This window comes from Elaeis guineensis, chromosome 13 (genome assembly GCF_000442705.2).
Source record: "Elaeis guineensis isolate ETL-2024a chromosome 13, EG11, whole genome shotgun sequence".
In the NCBI taxonomy this organism is placed as follows: domain Eukaryota; kingdom Viridiplantae; phylum Streptophyta; class Magnoliopsida; order Arecales; family Arecaceae; genus Elaeis; species Elaeis guineensis.
Window position 1 is genome coordinate 25,903,055 of NC_026005.2, and position 8,766 is coordinate 25,911,820.

Consider the following 8,766-nt stretch of genomic DNA (forward strand, 5'->3'; position numbering starts at 1 on the left):
TTTGTATCATTGAAGTTTTGTTGATGATTTATCATGTTTGAGATACTATTATTTTTTATATAATTTTTTAGCATGAATACATTATATTTGACTATAAATGTTTATCAGTGATTGATAATGAATGACATAAGAAGAGATGATACTTATTTTGATCACACTGTAAATAAAATTGATTTAATGAAATCAATATGAAATAAATGGATGAAAAAGATATAGTTTGAACTAGTCTTGTCATGGAAGAGTCCATCAGAAATTTATACCTAGAACAGTCTTCAGGAGCTTATGCTTGAGACAATCCGTCGGGAGCTTTTGCTTAGGACAGCCCCCATGGGCTTTTATATATGGGACAACTGACCAGGAGCTTATGCTTGAGATAATCCATCAGGAGCTTATACTGGGACAATCCTCATGGGCTTACGCATGGGATTTTGGGCAGACCAAGATTGAGATATGATTTTGATTAGTCCAAAGCCAGAAAGAAAAAAATTAAAAAAAATTGAATATGTGATAAGAGAAATGAATGATAAGATATGAAACTAATATTGAATAAAAGACTTTCACTTGCTGACATATGATAACAAATCTTTTTTGACAAGATAGATATTTGACATATATTTATATGGATGTTTACATTATTTTAGATATTGAATATGAAATTTTATACTTTATTTTATACTATTATTTTCAGATTATATTATTATATTAATGTGATATACGAAAATTCTTACTAGATTGTAAAGCTCACTACCCCTCTTTCTACTCTTTTTTTTTTCAGAGTTATAGGATACATACATTTAGCTATAGTTGAAATTATGATTGAAAGGATCAATTAGATAGAATACCATTAATGATTGCTAGATGATCATGTTTTGTGAATTATAGAAGATTTGACATTTGTTAATGTGGAATTTATTATAAATTGAGATCGATATTAGTGTTAATGAGATGTTGAGATTGTAAGAAATTAATTTTGTAAGTCTTGTATATTTTTAGAATTTGCTCTGAAGAGTGTGTGGCTATTACATATCTGATCCAGATGTTGGATTAGGGGTGTGACAGGAGTACAATTTTACTATTACAATTATCATTTGAAAATGAAGCCAAAGAATCAAACTCAAACTTTGAATCCCAATGCTAATAAACCAACTATTGAGCATTGTTTATGCCTTAATGAATGAAGATTTTTTTTATTAAAATTTTTATATATACATGTTCTATATATTTATATTTTATCTAAATTTATGTTATATAGGAAAGTACTATTTAAGCATTGATTCACAAAGAACATGCTACGTAATTCAAGAATATCCTCATCGAAGGAAATTTATATTTTTTTGAAAAATTTAATATCACTTTTAATAAAAAAAGTTTTAGTAATATTATTCAATAATATATTATCTATATCAATAGATAAATAGTTGTATAGAAAGCTGCCAACAATACGAGCACCATACCTCTTCAAAAAATTAATTATATTAGTTTTGATGAATTATTGGCTAAAAATTATAATGATCTTTATTTAATAGGTATGGCATATATTTTACCTACTACCTTTTGAAATTTAAATTTTAAAAAATTATATATTATTTTGTTATATTAAAGCATTTATTTGGTAGACGTTATTGGTCATGTAACAACTTTTGGATCTCTTGAACAGATGTATGTTAGACAAAATTAGTTTATAAACGAATACTAAAAGTAGAAAATCTAGAGTAATATACATCAGCCTAATTTCTTTTTTGATTACTAGAAGCAAATACTATTATCAAATTATTATACTTACCTATTTTTAAACCATATAATATCATTATATATGCATAAATTCTTGCAAAAATGGATCAGAATGTGATTCATGAAGAACAAAAAGAAGGCTCTGCTATCATTATTTTGATACATATGACTATAAGAATATATAAAGTTAATTTTTTCTATACAATATTTTTTTTATAGAAGAATCAATATTCTTATCATCAAAGTAATTTGCATGTTCTGCATTTATATAAAAAATATGCTTATCAATGTGTTTGGAATCAAGATTTTATATGGACATGGCCATGCTACAAACAAAAGAATACCAGCACAGCTTGACATGTAAAAATTTATCACATTATGTCTAACAAACATTGGAATTATTTATTTTGATCGGAACATATATCTAGGATGAAGGCACTGATTGCTCTGATTAAATTTATGGAGTAAGAGTAACAAATTATTATTGATCTATCGTAGCCACTACCAATAAAAAAATTATTGAAAAAATATTGAAATTAAATCTGTATGAATTTCAGGTATATTCTTGATGTTTGATTATAAAATTACCGTACACTTTGACACAAAAATTTAGTTTTCTCTCTTTTTAAGAAATGGAATTTACATGCAAAGCAAATTTAAAAGAAAGCTAAAAGAAATAGATGCATATTATGATCAGTGGCACAAATCATACTATAATTGTAGAATCGTGATAAAACTTTATGGTGATAATTTTTTGTAACCAATGCAGTAAGAATAGTCAACCTCCGATACCATGATGTAATCATAATATTTTTTTAATTATTTCTAATTTATTTCTTATAGATCAAATAAATTTTTAACCAATGAAAAGTAACTATGATATATCTAATCTTATCAAGCATAAATTGAACACCGTTGTTGATGATGGTATCGATATAACAAACTTTAAAAATTAAAAAATTAGCTAAACAGTTAATTAATATTTTAGTATTGAATCTTGCAATAGATGCAGTATGTGAAAGATTCATTCTTCTAGCTATTATTAAAAACACTCTTAGCAATCTCTATATTTTTCAGATAATATTTGATTTAAAAAATTTTGATAATAACATCTTTAGTTTTAAAGTAACTAGGATGTTCAGAAAAGATGAATCTAAGCCGCATAATTTATATGAAAGTACTCTATTTGCACCTCCATCTCAAATTCTAAAAGAATCTATTTCTAAAATGTAGGTTCAAAATAATCTTTTTCGCCAGAGTACTCGGCCAATAAAATCACTAAATGTGATAATGTAAAATATGCTAACTATATATTTTATTTTATATATTTTTAATTTTTTTAAAAAAATAATTTTAAATTGATCGTGCAGAAGATCCGTTGACAATGTCATCCATAAAGAAATTATAATCGAGATGATAAGTTGTTTAATAATCTAGCTATTGATTGTTTATCATCCCTGTTTCTATCTAGGATATTTTTAATTAAATTAAAATTTTATATTATTTTCATAATTTAAATGAACAGTATGCTATTGATGCAAATGGGGACACGATCAAGAACTTATTTTCAAAGTTTGGGTCAAAACCCGCTACGCGGCTCATACAACAACGACGTACCAGAAAGTCAGGCCGGACGTGATTGCAGGGGAATGTATCATGACACGCCGCGGAAAGAGGGAGGACAAAAGGGAGAGAGAGGGGCCGGACGTGATTGCAGGGGAATGTATCATGGCAATCGATTCGAATTAGATCGTAAATGAATCCATCGATATATTGTGGATCAAAAAATTATCAATTTAAATTTAATTTATTTATTAAATAAATTAAAATTTTAAATTTAAATTTAATTTATTTATTAAATAAATAATTTGATTTAATCTATTTAATATATTTATTAAATAAATTAAATTAAATTAAACAGATTAAATAGATTAAATGAGTTAAATAAATTATGTTAAATAAATCAAAAATAAATTAAACAGATTTTAAATAAATTAAATAGATTTTAAATAAATTAAATAAATTAAATTAAATAAATTAAAAATAGATTATATAAATTAAATAAATTATCTTGATACAATTCAATCTGAATATTAAACGAATTAAATGGATTAAATATTTAAAATTTAAATTTAATTTAATTATTAAATAAATTAAATAAATTTATTTATTTATAATTTAAATTTATTTATAACGAATCGAATAAAATTTTCGGGCCTGATCATATTTTGCCTTGATTGTAGTTAGGACCTGAGAGGGCGGCAAACAATGCGGGTCAGAGGAGACAGATAGGACAGTCTTGGGCGGTCAAAAATGGCCCACGTGGCCTCTGGACCAGCCTTCCATACAATCTCACACTTTCCCAATGACGAGGCTCAGATAGCCAGACACGAGCCAACACCAAATAATCAACATGGGGTTGGGTTCTTGACTCGTGCCTGCCGCCTAGTTGATAAAAAAAATAATAATAATGTGCGCCTCGTGATCACGGAAGTAAGAGATTACATGAAAGATCATTCCAAAAGTGAATTTTCTACCTATTCTCTCTTCTATTTAGTGAAAAATAATTTCTCCTCTTATTTGATATAAAAAATAATAATAATAATAATATTTATATGATAATTTTATCAAACTATTTTTTAATAAAAATTATTATCACTAGAGATATCAGTAGATTGAAAAAAATCCAAAATCCAAACCGATCCAAATCAAACTAGAGGATTGGATCAGATTTTTGGATTTTGATTTTGGATCTAAAATCAATTTTTAAAAATTTTAAATTTTATATTTAGATTTAAATTTAATATTATAAAATTTAAATTCAATCCAAAGTCCAAACTATGAATCTAAACCAAATCCGATCCATTCTTTTAGTTTGGATTTTACATATGCACGCGCATACACACACACACACGTATATAGACACACACGCACGCACACACACATATACATATATATATACATATATACGTATATACATATACATATATATATATACATATATATATATATATATATATATATATATATATATATGTATATATAATATGTGTTTGTGTTTCAAGTTTAGTTTCTTTTTAATGTTATGGAACTTATTATATTTTAGTGATGTAGTTTTTTTTGAAAATCTAGAACTTATATTTTTGACATGATGCTATTATAGCACAATTTATTGAGATCTTTAGTATTGAAATTTATATTTTTTATTTCTCATCTATTGCTATTATAATATTAGTTATTAGATATAGAGCAATGTTATAGAGTACCTATAAGTAATATATATTTCGAATTCATATAACTTGTTTTTGCACTATGATCCAAATTGCAATCTAATATATGTAAAAGTTTAAAAATCCAGTCCAATCCAATTCAAACTTTTTTGATTGGATTGGATTGGACTAATAGAATATTTGGTTTAGTTTTGGAGTCAAATTTTTAAGTCCAAAATATTTTGTATTGAAGTTGGATTTAGGTATAATCCAATCCAATCCAATCCAATCAATTTACACCCCTAATTATCACAATTAATTTATAATATTTATTTACACTAAATAAGTACAGTAACATATAAACTTATAATCTTTATAATTTATAACTATAAAAAAATTATATAAATATTTTAATTTAATTTAACTATCTAAATAAATAATTTTATAAGTTAAATATATAAATTAATTTATTTATATATTAATATAAATAAATAATTAATTTATAATTTTATTTAAATAATCAATTAATTTAATAGAAATAGTTTACTAAAAATGGTAACTATAAATAGAAAATAAAAAATAATTCTAATTATTTAGTTATAATTATGAAAATTATGTATTAAAAATTAAAATACATAAAAAAATTAATTATATAGAATTAATAATATAAATAAAATAGAGATATATATAAATAAAAAATAAAAAATGAAAGTTTTATCAAAAAAATTAATAAGTGATAATTTTATGAATATATAATTCATTATTTACATGCTCCATCCATCTTTCATTATGTCTTGATACAAATTAGTAGATTAGGATGGATGAAAAATTCCTTCTTTCATCTATCTTTTTTAAAATTTTTTGAAGCAAATGATTGACAAAAACTATCCATCCTTTCTCTTGTGATCCCAAATAGATATAGGATCAATGCTCAAATAACCATATTCAATGTTAAAATATGCTTTTACAATTGTACTGGATTAGTGAATATAATCTTATCTAGGGCAAGTAAAATATTTCCTTTACATTCATCATAGGTTTCTACAGTTAACAATGCATGGTTGCTTCGTTGTTCGAGCTAGACTATTCACCTGATTTCGTGGAACACGTTTGATCACAGCCCAACCTGCATGCGATATTCATATCCTGACTTATCCAATCTCCTCCCCTTCAGATCAAAATAAGCGTAGCTTACCTGCCCATGACCAAGGCTCTGGGATATTCCACACCTTTCTGATTAACACTGTTAACAATCAATTCATGACATTGATTAAATTGAAACATAACAGTGTAACAGAGTGCTTTATTCAGAAGCGAAGGACCACAGGACGGTCGGTGGACAGAGGCAACAGGGATTGCCCACGTCCAGCCTCCAAACACATACTACATCTCAAAAGGAGGGAAAAAAAAAAACAGGACAGTCGGTGGACAGAGGCAACAGGGATTGCCCACGTCCAGCCTCCAAACACATACTACATCCCAAAAGAAGGAAAAAAAAACCACACACACAAAGCAAACACGAGCTCCTGCTGAAACCATGGACTCTTTCATCTCCTCTTCCCTCCATATACCATGTTTTTCTTCTTCTTCTTTGTTTTTTTTTTTTTTTTCCTTCTTTTACTCCATTCCAAACTTCTTCTTGAGGAAGCATACGAACTCGTAGACCTTATGGGGATCATGAAGGGACTTGGCCACGCTCTCCCTCTCCATGCACCCCTTGCTCCAGGCCACCAGCTTAGGGCACTCCGCCTCAACGCTGAAGTTGGCGCAGGTCTCGTAGGCGTAGAACCAGGCTGTGAAGGGCACCAATGCTACATCCACAAAGCCAAAAATCTCTCCCCAAAGTACTTCTTGTCTCCCAGCTCACCCTCCAAAAGCTTCAATATCTCAATCATTTCCTTCTTGGCCTCCTGTTGTGCCTCCCCCTTGAGCTTCCACAGCTTTGTCCCACATTCATAGACCTAACGACAGAACAAACCCAAACTGGTCAAGATTTTATACAAATATATTGATTTCTAAAGAAGGACAGCAAATCTTATACACCTCGTCAGTGTGTCTTCTTAGCATCATTCATCGGACAGGAGAAAAGAAAAGCGAAAAATAGAAACTGTCACTATGTGGCCGGTAAGAAAAGATATGGCAAGAATGTTTTGGCATGTCATGCGTTCGAAATACGCAAATAATCTCTATACACAGATAAGCTGCATGGGCCCTCCCATAGCAGAAGACGTCACGTGGACACCATTTCAAGTAATAGCCTCCCAGCTATTAAAAATAAAAAATTTCTCGAATTCCGTTTCTTTACACTTTCAGCAAATAGTCTGACGACAAACTTCACCCTCGTAGAGAGAGCCCTCGTGGTCTCCAAGTCCCGGGTTCAATTTCACTTTCCATTTTAACGAATCCTCATCGACAACTTTTTCCTTCTTTTTGTTTTAATTAAACTTAAATTGAACTGAGCAGTTTTTTTTTTGGGTAAAATTTGAGCTGAGCAGTTGGTGATAAAAAGATGACTCGGCAAAATCAAAATCCATATTCAGGAAACCTCCCTCATCTATCAATTTTAAAATCAACCCAAATATTTACCACCTTTGCACTTTCAATTTCCAAACTCTATTTAAAAAAAATATATTTTTTTTAATTTAAGTGTTCATATGTCTATTATTATTTTCCTGACAAGGAAAAAAACAGAGAGAGAGAGATTAGCCTACACATAAAAAAAATAGAAAAATAAAAAAAAGGGAAGGAACAACTTCTCTGGATGTATCCGGCGTCAACGAGTAAACAGTCGGCATAAAACGACGCAACGAATATCACAATGGTAGGGGACCAGTGGTCCCGTCACCAACACCAACTTCAACATTTAAAGAAGCAAAAGAAAAAAGAAAGATGGAGCCCAAAAAAGAAAAAATAAAATAAAATCAAGAAAATTGAACGCATAATAATTAATTAATCAATTACCTTCTTGTCGACGAAGTCGGCCCAGAAGCGGGCCTTGGCGCGTTCGTAGGGATCGGAGGGGAGGAGGGGGTTTTTGGTCCAGACCTCGTCGATGTACTGGACGATGATGAGGGACTCACAGACGGGTTTGCCGTCGTGGATGAGCACCGGGATCTTCTTGTGGATGGGGTTCACCTTCAGCAGCAGCGGGCTCTTGTCGGCAAGATTCTGCTCGCTGTACTCGTACTCCACCGCCTTCTCCGCCAGCGCGATCCGGCATCGCTGCCCGAACGGACTCACCCACGCGTCAAGCAGCACCACCCCCTTCTCCGCCGTCGCCATTGATCTCTCCTTTATACCCTCCTCTCTCTCTCTCTCTCTCTCTCTCGATTAGGATCGCTTCTTTCGGATGGCCCGGAAAAGAGTCTGAGGTAGCCTTTTTGTAGAGTGATGGGATTCCGTTAACGATGAGTGACGTAACATCTCACGTCATCTCCTCTCGTCTATTTCCTCTCTCTTTTGCCCGGGGGACGGGGGGATATAAAAATGGGCCCGGGTTGTATCAGCCGGTCGTTGAGCGATCCAACGGTGGATTCGTGTGAGAGAAGGTGGAAGATGCAGCCCTGTCCTTCTAAATTTTTTTTTTCCCACCCGCTCTTTGGATGGTCCCGCTTTCCGGAGAGTTCTAGGTGGGAATGTGTCATGGCTTGCGTCACAGGGATTGGGAGAGTCAAGAGGAGAGCACCGTTGGTTGGATGATGGAGGGTTGAGATTTGAGAAGGCGAGGCGGTGTCAATGTGGGGCGACTTGGAATGGGTCGTTGACACGCTGTAAGTTGGCGATCGAATGCGAATCGTACGATTAGGCGGGCGTCAGTGGCCCGCCG

The 8,766-nt window shown here is 31.1% G+C and overlaps 1 pseudogene; it reads right to left on the reverse strand.

The window, feature by feature from the left end:
* Positions 1 to 6,223: 6,223 nt before the first annotated feature.
* LOC140853231 (probable glutathione S-transferase parA) lies at positions 6,224 to 8,303 on the reverse strand (annotated as a pseudogene).
* Positions 8,304 to 8,766: the final 463 nt, after the last annotated feature.